The 13,911-nt window shown below is 48.0% G+C and overlaps 1 protein-coding gene across 1 annotated transcript in view; it reads left to right on the forward strand.

Moving 5' to 3' along the window:
• Positions 1–13,911, forward strand: part of LOC143768268 (uncharacterized) — a 64,269-nt gene that overhangs the window by 26,710 nt on the left and 23,648 nt on the right. The window lies entirely within an intron of this gene.

Genomic DNA, 13,911 nt, shown 5'->3' on the forward strand with positions numbered 1-13,911 from the left:
TCCTCACTTATATGGCCTCCGTAGACGACCGTTTACTGTCTCTACAATCTACGGCCACTGCTTCTGTCTCTCACCGTGATCCAGTACCTGCTCCTCCTCCTCGTTTGGGAAAGCCCCCTAGGTATAGCGGTGACCCCAAATTGTGTCGGGGTTTTTTGAACCAGTGCCGCCTTCACTTCGAACTTCTACCCCAGCAGTACCCGTCTGACCGTGCTAAAGTGGCCTTCATTGTGTCTCATCTGGAGGGGGAGGCCCTGTCCTGGGTAAACCCTTTATGGGAGCGGGATGATCCGGTAGTTGCCAGCATACAGATTTTCTTAGATACTTTTCGTAGAGTCTTTGATGAGCCAGGTCGGGTGGCTTCTACTACTGAATCCCTCTTTAACCTGCAACAAGGAAATCTCACAGTTGGGCAGTATGCTATCCGCTTCCGAACTCTTTCCTCTGAGCTTGGGTGGAATAATGAGGCATTGGTAGGGGCTTTTTGGAGAGGACTTTCGTCCAAGATTAAGGACGAGCTCGCTGGCCGGGATACTCCCACTACCTTGGAGGACCTTATATCTCTGGCCACGCGTATTGATTTACGCTTTCAGGAACGCTCTCGGGAGTTAGTCAGGGAGAGGAGACCCTTTAAAACCAATTTGGCATCCGGTTCTCCTTCGTTCAAACCTCCCGCTTTTCCTCCTCCAGAGCCTATGCAGGTAGATCGTGTTAAATTGTCGGAGCAGCGACGTAAAGAGAGGTTGGCACAGGGTTTGTGTCTCTACTGCGGAGGGGTCAATCATTTCCTACGGGCCTGCCCAGAAAGGCCGGGAAACACCTCCACCTAGGCCAGGTAAGAGAGGCCTTCCTAGGTGACTCTAATCCCTCTCTACCCTTAACTATCTCAGCATTGATCTTTTTAGGTCTGGAGCGCAGGTCTGTGGAGGCATATGTGGACTCGGGTGCGGCTGGTAATTTCATTCGTGAGGACGTGGTGAACCAGTTTCAGATACCGGTGGTTGCCCTTGAGACTCCGCGTCAAATCTCTGCAGTAGACGGCAGACTGCTTTCTGTTCCCATTAAGATGGTCACTCTCGAGTTGGAGATGCAGATTGGAGCTCTACATCGGGAGAAGATTGCATTTTATGTTTTGCCCTACCTGTCTCATGCCCTGCTTTTGGGTTTACCCTGGCTCAGGTCGCACGAGCCAGTTCTGGATTGGCGCTCTGGGGAGATTCTTCGATGGGGGCATGGTTGTCATGAACGTTGTCTGCAGTCCGTTTCCCGTTCAGCCCCCCCTCAAACGTCCGTCAACCTTCCAAATCTTCCTTCTGCTTATCTTTCGTTTGCCGATGTCTTTGATAAGGAGGATGCAGAGACCCTTCCTCCACATCGAACCTTCGACTGCCCTATCGAGCTAATCCCTGGAGTTTCTCTTCCTAAGGGAAGAACCTATCCTTTGTCTCCTGCAGAAACCATAGCCATGTCTGAATACATCCAAGAGAATCTAGCCAAGGGTTTCATCCGAAAGTCGTCTTCCCCGGCTGGAGCCGGTTTTTTCTTCGTCCGGAAGAAGGATGGATCCCTTCGGCCTTGTATAGACTACCGGGGTCTGAATGCCATCACGGTCAAGAATAGATATCCTCTACCACTGATCCCTGAGCTTTTCGACCGGTTGAGGGGAGCCTGAATTTTTTCCAAACTTGATCTAAGAGGGGCCTATACTTTGGTCCGAATCCGCGCTGGAGACGAGTGGAAGACCGCCTTTAACACTCGGGATGGTCATTATGAATACCTGGTCATGCCCTTTGGTCTCTGTAATGCTCCAGCAGTCTTCCAGGAATTCGTGAATGAGATCTTCCGTGACTTACTGTATTCCTGCATAGTAGTGTACTTAGACGACATCCTTATTTTTTCTCCCGACTTGTCTTCCCATAGGAGAAGCGTCCGTCTTGTTCTACAACGACTTCGGGAGAATCGTCTCTACGCGAAGATCGAGAAATGTTTGTTCGAACAAACTTCCCTGCCCTTCCTGGGGTACATTATCTCTGACTTGGGGCTGAAGATGGACCCAGAGAAATTGTCTGCCATTCTCAAGTGGCCTCGTCCCGTTGGAGTCAAGGCTATCCAACGATTTTTAGGCTTCGCGAACTACTACAGACAGTTCGTCCCGCATTTCTCTTCAGTAACTAAACCTCTCGTCGGCCTTACCCGGAAAGGAGCAAAACCAAACGTTTGGCCTCAGGAGGCTGAAGATGCCTTTCTTTCCTTGAAACGGGCCTTCGCTTCTGCTCCTGTTCTTCATCGGCCTGTAGCCAGCAGACCCTTCATCCTTGAGGTGGATGCCTCCTCTACTGGTGCCGGGGCGGTTCTCTCCCAACGGTCTCTCTCTGGTCATCTGGTTCCTTGTGGATTCTTCTCAAAGTCATTTTCTCCCGCGGAATGCAATTATTCTATTGGAGATCGAGAATTGCTGGCTATAAAATTGGCTCTACAGGAATGGCGTTATCTCTTGGAAGGGGCCATTCATCCCTTTGTAATTTTCACTGATCACAAGAACTTAGCCTACATTCAATCCACTCAGAGACTCAATTCCAGGCAAGCTAGGTGGTCTTTGTTCTTTTCTCGTTTTGATTTCAAACTTCATTTTCGACCCGGAGACAAGAACGCTAAAGCAGATGCGCTTTCTCGGTCCTTGCAATCTTCCGAGGTGGAAGAGGTCCCTTCTCACATCATCGATCCTGCCAAATTCATCATGGTTGCTCCTTCAAATCTCCTCTCTGTTCCGCCTGGCAGAACTTTTGTCCCGTGTGACAAGAGAACAGAGGTATTGCATTGGGGACATTCCTCTAAGATTGCCGGACATGTCGGTACTAAGAAGACATTTTTTCTTCTCTCCCGATATTATTGGTGGCCATCTCTACGACAAGATGTTTCAGATTTCGTAGCCTCCTGCATAACCTGTGCTAGAAACAAGGTACCCAGAGAACTACCTTCTGGTCTCTTACATCCTTTACCCGTTCCTGAAGCCCCTTGGCAACAGATAGCCATGGATTTTGTCACAGATTTGCCTCGCTCCTCTGGGTGTACAACCATCCTTGTAGTTGTGGATCGCTTCTCCAAAATGACCCATTTTATTCCCCTACCGGGACTACCTTCAGCTTCTGAATTAGCAAGAATTTTTTTCCTTCATATTTTCAGATTACATGGACTTCCTCTGCGAATTGTATCCGATCGGGGGGTTCAATTTACCTCCAAGTTCTGGAGAGCACTCTGTAAGCTCTTAGGCGTATCCCTGGATTTCTCCTCCGCCTACCATCCTCAGACCAACGGGCAAGTGGAGAGGATAAATCAGATCTTGACCTCCTATCTACGCAACTTTACCAACGCTCATCACGATGATTGGGTGACTCTTCTCCCTTGGGCGGAGTTTGCCCATAATAATCATTCTAGTGAGGCTACTTCTAAATCTCCATTTTTTGTGGTCGGTCTGAACCCGGGAGTACCCCTCCCCATATCTTCTCCTTCGGGTGTACCTGCTGCGGATGCTCTCTCTTCTGAATTTTCTCAAGTCTGGCGGGAGATGAAGGAGGCACTCGTACGGGCCTCTGCCCAAATGAAGAGACACGCTGATAAGAGGAGAAGAGATCTTCCACCATACCGTCCTGGTGACAAAGTCTGGCTTTCAACTAAACATATCCGTTTGAAGATCCCTTCTTACAAGTTGGGTCCTCGATACATCGGCCCCTTCGAGATTCTGGGACGTATCAACGACGTCGCTTACAAGTTGAGATTGCCGGCTTCGCTCCGAGTCCCTAATGCCTTCCATGTCTCGCTCCTGAAGCCTCTCATCCTTAATCAGTTCTGTCCTGCACCACCTGACTCTCCTCTGCCTCTAAGCAGTGACAAGGATTTCGAAGTAAAGGATATTCTGGCCATGAAGAGGGTTAGAGGGAGAATCTTCTATCTTATTGATTGGAAGGGGTTTGGTCCTGAAGAGAGGTCTTGGGAACCTAGGGAGAACGTTAACGCCCCACGGATCCTGAATAGATTCTGGGCCAGCCTCAGAGGGGGGAGTCTTAAGAGGGGGGGTACTGTCATACCCGCTGCTGCAGTCCCTGCTCCTGCCGGCTCTTCTCGCTGCAGTCGCCGCTCTCTGCGCCGCGCCGGTTCCCTGGTTCCTCCTCCTGCTGTCCGGGGATTCCGGCGTGGTGTCCGCGCTTCCTCTCTTCCCCGTCCTGTGTCTGCCCCGCACATGCGCCTTAGGACGCGGGCGCGCGCCCCTCACTCCTCTTAACCTGTTCCACGCCTCCCCTTCCTTCAATCAGGTACCTCCTCCGGCTATATCAGGCGGCTCCTCCATATTGGAGGCGCCTGATTATTATTGTGCTTTTTGTGCTTAACTCAGGTCCTTGTGGTTCGGTCTCCTACCGTTCCTGCCTGGTCTGCCCTCGCAGACTTATTCCCTTGTTTTTCCCTTTTCCCTTCCTCCATTCCCCTTGCCTGCCTCCGGTTCTCTCCTACTTCCTTCCTCCTGTTTCTGTTGATATTCCTACCCGCCTCTCCTTGAGCCGTCCCTCTTGGCACCAGCTGTTGCGGTATTCGACCTCCTCCGGCCTGCTCCCAACTGTCCCTGTATAGGGGTAGCCCTCGGGATCGCTCGCCCTAGGGTGCGTCAGTACCGTGACCCAGAGGGTCCACTCTCTGTCCGTCTCCTCGGGCGTCACAGTATCATCACTGCCTGTCAGTGTAATACTAATGGCCCCATACCATACCTCCCAACCATCCCAGATACAGTGGGGCAGTCCTGATTTTGACAGTCTACCCCGCTGTCACAGGCGGGATCTCACTTTTCCCACACTGCAATGTGAGCCTCAGCCTCATCCCTCCACCCCCAGAGAAGCACACCACATATATGGCTGCTCTGTGCGCACAGGACCTGTGATGAGGTCACAGGAGGGGAGGAGTCAGGGGTCACATGACTGAGGCCTCGTGTATGCATGCAGTACTCTGCTGGTTGTCATGGTGCTGGATGAGGGTAAGTTTCTGTGTGGGGTCAGAAGGTGTTTACAGTGTGGATGTAGCAGAGCCGTGTGTGTACGGAGCAGAGTTGTGTGTGTACAAGGTGTATGTAGTGGAGCCGCGTGTGAACGGCGCAGAGCAGTGGTGTTCGGAGGCGGAGCCATGTGTGTATGAAGTGTACGGAGCGGAGCCACGTGTGCAAGGTATATGGAGCAGAGACGTTTGTGTGTACGGAGCAGAGCCGCGTGTGTACGAGGTGTACGGAGCGGAGCCGCATGTGTATGAGGTGTACGGAGCGGAGCCGCGTGTGTACGAGGTGTACGGAGCGGAGCCGCGTGTGTGCGAGGTGTACTGAGTGGAGTCGTGTGTGTGTGTGTGTGTGTGTGTGTGTGTACGAAGCAGACCTGCATGTATAAGAGGTGTACGCAACGGACGCTAGCTGTGTCGGATCGGAGCAGATATTGCTCCTTGCTCTGACACTGACTGGCACAGGAAACACGAAGAGGTCTTTATCAGTGGCGTACTGGAGTTGCAGCGACGTGAGCAGTCAGCGGCGCGGTGTGGCTGGATGATATCATTCAGCACCGCAGTAGTGGAAGTTGCCGGCTGCTGCTAGGGAGCTCGTTGAAAGGTGTGTGTGTAGTAATGGAGAAGGCAATAATGAGGGTGGGGTAACCATGTGTGACCATCATACTGTATGCAGTATCATGTGTGGCCGTTATACTGTACCCAGCATCATATGGGGCCATTATACAGTATGGAGCATCATGTGGGGCCATTATACAGTATGGAGCATCATGTGTGGCCATTATAATGTACACATCATCATGTGTGGCCATTATACAGTATGGAGTACTGTGTGGCCATTATACAGTATGGAGCACTATGTGGGGCCATTATACAGTATGGAGCATCATGTGGGGCAATTATACTGTTCCCAGCATCATGTGTGGCCATTATACAGTATGGAGCACTGTGTGGCCGTGTTTATTTTTGTTTATAATTATTGTTTATGAATCAGTGTGATCAGCAGTGATAAATGGGTGTGTTGGGGTGTGGATATGGGTGTGACTAGTTGTGAAATGGGTGTGGTCAGAGGCGTGGCCTAAAATTTGCAGCTGCAAGTGCCGCAAACTTTGTCCATCTTTCCTTTCTTCAAAAGTTGAGAGGTATGCCATACACATGAGATAAGAGTTGGCTGAACAGTCATTTGGCAGACGGCCATCTCTCCCGACTCCCCCATACACACAAATATTCCAGCTTTCCTGGGGTCTGTATGAGAGAGTCGCCTCCAGACTCCTCTAGCGGAGGATTATCTACAGGATGAACAAACGGCTTATCTGAAATTCAGGATGTCAGATCCTTTTTTGCCCTGACATCATCTGTCGGGAGGCCCTCAAATACATTATATAGTCGCCCAAACCCCCGAAATCAGTGATTGCATGTAACTTTAATGTGTATGGGGGCGGTAAAAGGTAACTTATTGGACGCTGCCTCTGGCCCGGCCTAATAGACCTTCATACATTGCAGCCCAGACACCATTATTAGGCATGTAAGTACTGTAATAACTAGGCCGCCCCATACTATCGAGTACTTGGGGCAGGGGGCATTCAGCCAAACTCTGTCACACTTTCTTAGGCTTCTTTCACACTTCAGTTGTTTGGCGTCAGTCAGCTCCGACATCGTAACGGATCCGTCACAATTGTTGGAAAAACGGTTCCGACGGATCCGTTTTTCTGACGGATCAGTTATATTGATCCGTCACAAAAACAGATCCGTTGGAACCGTTGCGACCGTTTTTACATCCGTTGGAACCGTTTTTTGTCGGATCAGTTTTTTTAAAAGGGAGGATCTCAATGTGATTGGCTACTGGAAACTACTGGAAAACTATATATACTGTGTATTTACATCACATCTTTGAAAGGTTGTACAGAAAGTGGCAAAGATGGAAGGGGTGCTGGCAAACATAGCGAAGATATGTGCGGATTTTACTTTTGAGGCAAAATCGGTTGGCAGTCATCGTTCGGGACAAGGAGTAGGAAAGACTGCGCATCCTGCAGCAGCAGCGGAAGGGAAGGCTGTGGATCCATCCCATCACAGCCCAACGCATGACCCGTGGTGTTTATTCCACACTTTACATTGAACTGAGGGAAAACCCTCAGAAGTTGTTCAACTATGTGAGGATGAAAGCAGAAAATTTTGAAATTTTATTGGGCCATGTGGAAGACTCTATACGGAGACGAGACACCCAGATGCACTTCTCCATATCACCAGCAGAGCGTCTCATGGTGACTATTCGGTAAGTTTTTTTTTTTTTTAAACGATTCTCATTCATTAGACTTATAACTGCAATGTTGTTTTTTGAAGTTTTTATTAATTATTGTCTTTTCCTTTTGTTAACAGATTCCTTGCAACTGGAGAGTCATTTTCATCCCTACATTTTCAGTTTAGGCTTGGGATATCCACCATCTCAGGGATCATCAGAGATACCTGCCGGGCATTGTGGGAGTGCTTACAAGCGGAATATATTCCAGAGCCATCACAGGAGAGGTGGCTGGAGATTGCACAAAATTTTGAACAGATATGCCAGTTCCCAAATTGTGTCGGAGCAGTCGATGGGAAGCATATAAGGATCGTCAAACCTTCTGGCTCTGGATCAGAATTTTACAACTACAAAAAGTACTTCTCAATTGTATTGATGGCCATAGCCGACGCACACTGCAAGTTCATCGCTGTGGATGTCTGTGCGTATGGACGCGCAAATGACTCACAGATTTTTAAAACTTCACCAATGGGGCGTCGGTTGTATGGAGAGACATTTAACTTTCCTCCCCCCTAGACCTCTCCCTGGAACCACCGGTCCACCGTTACCATTTGTTTGCGTTGGAGATGATGCCTTCCAGCTTTCCCCACATTTGCTTAAACCCTTTGGAAGTAGTGGACTGACCCAGAGGAAGAAAATTTTTAATTACCGCTTAACCAGAGCACGAAGAGTAGTGGAATGTGCTTTTGGCATCCTAACTGCTAAATGGAGAATACTACTAACTGCAATTAAACTGCAGACTGAAACTGTCGATGATGTGGTGAAGGCTTGCGTGGTACTTCACAATTTTGTTTTATCAAAAGAACATGTTTCCCTGGAGGATAATGTGTCAGAAAGCACCTTGCGGGATTACCACAACACAACTTTTCGCAGTACAGTAGCAGTCTCCAGAATGCGGGACAAGTTTGCAGACTACTTCATGTCTCCTCCAGGATCAGTTGACTGGCAGTATGAAATGGTGTAAAAAAAATTTTTTACATTTTCACACTTGTAAAAATACAATTTTTTTGTTTGGTTACAAAACCTTTGTACTTTAACCTTGCAGTATTGTATGTTTTGAACCGGTACCCTTTACACATTTTCTACTGTTACTATTACCATAACCTTGGTGGTTTTAATACAGTTTTTTTTTTTAAAAAAAGAGAAAGACAAAATTGTTTTTAAACCACAAAAAGTTTTATTTATGTACAAGTTTTTAAAGGTTCTCATAATTTGGGGTGGAGATAGTGGCGGGCCACGTCGATAGGGGGGGACACGACATCACGGGGAGGAACAGAAGTGGAATGGGTGGTGAAAACATGAGGTTGGGCAGGGAGTTGAGGTACAGATGTGGTTTGTGGGAGGTATGGTGAAGGTGTTGGTGGGATTGGGAACGGTGAAGTTAAAGGGGAAGATTGGAAAGGGGAAAGTAGGAACTGGGAAATACTGAGGGGGGAAGGAAGGTATGGTGAAGGAGTAGAAGTAGGATGGACGGGAGGAGGATGGACGGGAGGAGGACGGACGGGAGGATAGACGGCGACTTGAGAGGGGAAAGGTGTTGAAACATGAAGGGTGGGTGGAGGGGCTTGGGACATCGCCTGCACTAGAGCAGTGTGGCAGCCTTGCATCACATGCATCTGCAGGTCAGGAGTTAGGTTTTCCATGTGCCTGAGGACTGACTGAAAAAAACAGTGTCTTGGTGACTGGTTTGCATCTGATTGCATCCTATCCAGACGACTGCTGAGTTCCAATATGCTTTTGTTAAGCATATTGTACCCAGCAGATGTTTGCTCACCCAAAAGCTTGATGGCATTCTGGAAGGCTGCATTCAGATGCAAAAACTCAGGCGCATATCTCCTTTCCTGACCTCTCTGGCACTGCCGTCCTGACCCCAAAGGTGGTCTAGATGTTGCGGCAGTGTCAGAGGGGTGGGGTAAAGGGAACTCTAAAGGTACCGTCACACTAAGCGACGCTGCAGCGATAGCGACAGCAATGCCGATCGCTGCAGCGTCGCTGTGTGGTCGCTGGAGAGCTGTCACACAGACCGCTCTCCAGCGACCAGCGATGCCGAGGTCCCCGGGTAACCAGGGTAAACATCGGGTTGCTAAGCGCAGGGCCGCGCTTAGTAACCCGATGTTTACCCTGGTTACCAGCATAAAAGTTAAAAAAACAAACAGTACATGCTCACCTGCGCGTCCCCCAGCCTCTGCATCCTGACGCTGACTGAGCTCCGGCCCTAACAGCACAGCGGTGACGTCACCGCTGTTGCTTTCACTTTCAGTTTAGGGCCGGCGCTTTAGTGTCAGGAAGCAGAGGCTGGGGGACGCGCAGGTGAGTATGTACTGTTTGTTTTTTTAACTTTTACGCTGGTAACCAGGGTAAACATCGGGTTACTAAGCGCGGCCCTGCGCTTAGTAACCCGATGTTTACCCTGGTTACCAGTGTAAAATATCGCTGGTATCGTCGCTTTTGCTGTCAAACACGGCGATACACGGCGACCTAGCGACCAAATAATGTGCAGACCTTCTAGCAGCGACCAGCAATTTCACAGCGGGATCCAGATCGCTGCTGCGTGTCAAATACAGCGATATCGCCATCCAGGTCGCTGCAACGTCACGGATTGCTGGCGATATCGCCTAGTGTGACGGTACCTTAACTCATCACCTGCAGCTTCAAGTGACGAAGTCCACCCTGCTGCTCCAGCGCTGGTGGATGGGGCCGAGGGATCACACAAAAGGGAAGGTACAGACACAGAGGGGTCGACGTGGTCCCGGTGGCGGACCCCTGAGAGATCTCTCCAGAGGGGTGCAACTCTGATGCAGGCTCCTGAGTGCTGCAGACAGTACTGTTAAAGAAGAAAAAAAAAAAAGTTAGTATCTTGATATTACAATTGCCCTTGCTGCCAAAAAAATATGAAGGTTACACATTTTAACAGTTTGACTGAAAACATGTGGTGTTGAATATTTACCTTCTGCTCAGCAGCGTCAACCGGAGGAACGACAGGGCTCTGTAATATTTGTATCTGCTCCTGCGTCCTCTAGATCCACTCGGGGCCTGCATCTCCTTGTTAAATTCCCTCCTGAAGCGATCCCTGAGTGACCGCCACCGCACGATAACCCTGTTACCTGGAAAGATAAAGCAAAAATTGGTTACTATACAACACATTAAATCATGCTAACATAAGGTAATGAAGTGTGAATACTTACGCGCTAGATCCTGGGCCCCAGCTTCGAGTTCCTCCCAGTTATCAATAACAGCACTGCACACTTCCTCCCATAGCCGTCGGGTGACGAACTGGTCAGCATGGCGGCGGTCTCCCATGTTCCATAACGGCTCCCGACTTTGGACCGCTTGGATGAGGGTGTCCACATCAATGCCCTCCTCTTCCTCATCCTGTTCGGGAGCACGCTGTGAAGCAACAAAACAAAAGAATAAAAAGGGAAATATTATACCACATAAATTTTACAGTATGCTAAACACCAAACCAAAAAAGGAACTTACTCTTCTGTGACCACCGCGATTAGCATTCCGACGACTATGGGAGGTGCTCTGAGGAACTCTACGTCGAGCCACGGATTGTGAAGACTAATAAAAAAAAAAAAAATGTGCTTGGATGGAGGCATATCTACTGTGTGTGTGCTGTGCTGAATGTTTGTGTTGGGTGTAGTGTGTTTTATGTGAGGATCTGTATCTGCAAAACTTACACTATGCGCTCCCGCTCCTCTCATTTCTCCACCCTGCCCGTCTCCTTCTGGAAGCCCCTCTGCTTCATCTTCCTGTGAAAACAGAATAACTACATATAGGGTTCAAAAACATATTACCAGAGATGTACCCCAAAAAAATTTATGAAGGAAAAAAAAAAAACCTCAGGTGGCTGACGATGTGAGGGGGCTCTCAGAAGAAGACATTATGGTATCCGTTTTCTGCCTGCGTCTGTCTTGGTCCCTAGTCCCTTGGTCCCTAGAATCTGCAAGTATAAAGAGAGTTCTAAGCTACTATACAAAAGGATAGACGCAGCTTTTCGGGACTTTATACTTACATCTGTTTTCAAAGCTTTGGGGGGCCTGCCTGCGTCTGTCTTGGTCCCTTGGTCCCTAGTCACTTGGTACCTAGAATCTTCAAGTATAAAGAGAGTTCTAAGCTACTATACTATGAATTGCTATGCCAAATTACATTCCCCCCCCCTAAAAAAATTTTTAACCACACCTAAAAAATAAAAAAAATAAAAATGTTATATGCTTGATGTACAAGCTGCAAAACCCTCCACCTCCTGTTTCCCCCCAAAATTCCATGAAAGCAACACCAAAACTACTTCAATCTTGATATGCGCCATGCGCATGTTGGTAAACCTACCCCACCCCCTCCTCCAGACACAGTTTCAACCTTATAAAAAAATTCCCTCATTCAAAGTTAAAATACCAATACCCAAAAATGAAAATTATGGTGACCCTAGTTACTATTTTCTTTAACCAGATAACATTTTGTATACCAAAGGTTTGCATTCTGCATTTATATATATATATATATATATATATATATAGAACCTCAAACACCTTTATTGAATGTAGACCAGTTATAAATTTATCTTGAAATCATACTACGGACAGTTTTGTGTAATTTTTATTACAATTTTGTTTTTGTTTTTTCTTTTTTTTTGGTTGGAAAGTAGGAGCTACACTGCTCTTTATTTGAAATAGCAGTACAGTATGTTAATGTATGAAAAATAAAAAAAAAGGCAGAACACATCACACGGCATTTATACACACACACACACACACACACACACACACACACACACACACACACACACACGTCACAGCACAGCCATTAAAAATACCAGCACAGTATGAAAATTAAAAAACATGCAAGGCGGGCACACACACGCTGGATGGCAGTACTCACATAGCAGTCTCTGGCAGGGTCTTGATGGCTGCAAGCAGGGTATGTCTTGCTGGCAGGAACTGTCTCTCTTGCTAGCAGGGTATGTCTCTCTGGCAGGGTCTGTCTCGCTGGCAGGGTCTCTCTTGCTGGCAGGGTCTCTCTCTTGCTGGCACGGTCTCTCTTGCTGGCACGGTCTCTCTTGCTGGCACGGTCTCTCTCTTGCTGGCAGGGTCTCTCTCTTGCTGGCAGGGTCTCTCTCTTGCTGGCACGGTCTCTCTCTTGCTGGCACGGTCTCTCTCTTGCTGGCAGGGTCTCTCTCTTGCTGGCACGGTCTCTCTCTTGCTGGCAGGGTCTCTTGCTGGCAGGGTCTCTCTTGCTGGCACGGTCTCTCTCTTGCTGGCAGGGTCTCTTGCTGGCAGGGTCTCTCTTGCTGGCAGGGTCTCTCTCTTGCTGGCAGGGTCTCTCTCTTGCTGGCAGGGTCTGTGTTCTCTCTTGATGACACATTGAGAAATGAGGCCCACCTGTCCTGTTTATATAGTTTTGGGGTTGTCTGGAAAAAGTATCTACTTTTTGGAGCATGCTCAGTTGAAAAAGACGGATTGGGGCAACGGATTCGCCAAATGACGGATCGCGACGGATCCGTCGCCCATAGGCGCCCATTCTATGAAATGGCAGACGCGAAGGATCCGTCGCGGACCGCCAATTAGGCGTAGAAAAAAAAAGTTACAAAGTCCGTCAATGTCTAGACAATGTCCGCCAAATTTCGACGGATCCGTCGCATGGCGGATGGAACAGACGACCATCCGCCACAATCCGTCGCTAATGCAAGTCTATGGGGAAAATAACGGATCCGTCACAAAAAATGACGGATCCGTTATTTGATGAAAATGGCGGTTTTAGACTGACGCCAAACAACTGAAGTGTGAAAGAGGCCTTAGATGCCATGTTTGCTTTTCACAGCAGCAAGTGGATAAACTGCCAGGGTTTTTGTTGAAGCCTCATCTGTGCCGTCCCTGCGGTGCACATCTATGTTCTGGGGCACACAAAGATTTATTTATTTTTAATAGATGTTTAACAAGTTAAAAATTATAAAATGTGTCTTCTGCTTTTTCCATGTTTTTTTTCTTTTTGCAAGAATTGTTGGAGCCAATTTTCTTTAGAAACATTTCAATATCTGTTTTTTTCTGGTGTTTTTCTTGTAATATCGGAAATAAACCCCATAAATCACTGTACATGGAGACTTTGGGATCAGATCATTTCTGTCCGCGTTGATTGTGGAAACAAAAAAGCTTTTCTAAAAGCCTCAAACTTGTGTGTGTGAATCAGATCTGAGATCTAATGTGATAGAAGATTACAGTGCGGGGAAGACGGGAAACCTTCATATAGACGGCCGGCGGTGATGGAGTCAGTGACCGACTCTGGCCAAATATGTCTCTAGAGCCGTAGTAGAAGATGAAGATGTCGTCCTCATCATGAAGTAGTTATTTCTCATGTCGCGTGTAATGAATATCTCCTGCAGTATTGCTAATGCCGATTCCAGGGTCGGTAAATGAGACGAGAATTAGCGTTATGGAAGATGAGTCTATGAGAAACGTATTCAGCTGCCGACTCTGAGGAGGAAACTGCTTGTTGTCTGTGGCCTAAATATATAGGATTTATTAGTAGATGTAAAGAAGGAAACTAAATACTGTAAAATAATAAATCTCCTCATATGTTTCCCTTAT

Source organism: Ranitomeya variabilis, chromosome 4, assembly GCF_051348905.1.
Source record: "Ranitomeya variabilis isolate aRanVar5 chromosome 4, aRanVar5.hap1, whole genome shotgun sequence".
NCBI lineage: Eukaryota > Metazoa > Chordata > Amphibia > Anura > Dendrobatidae > Ranitomeya > Ranitomeya variabilis.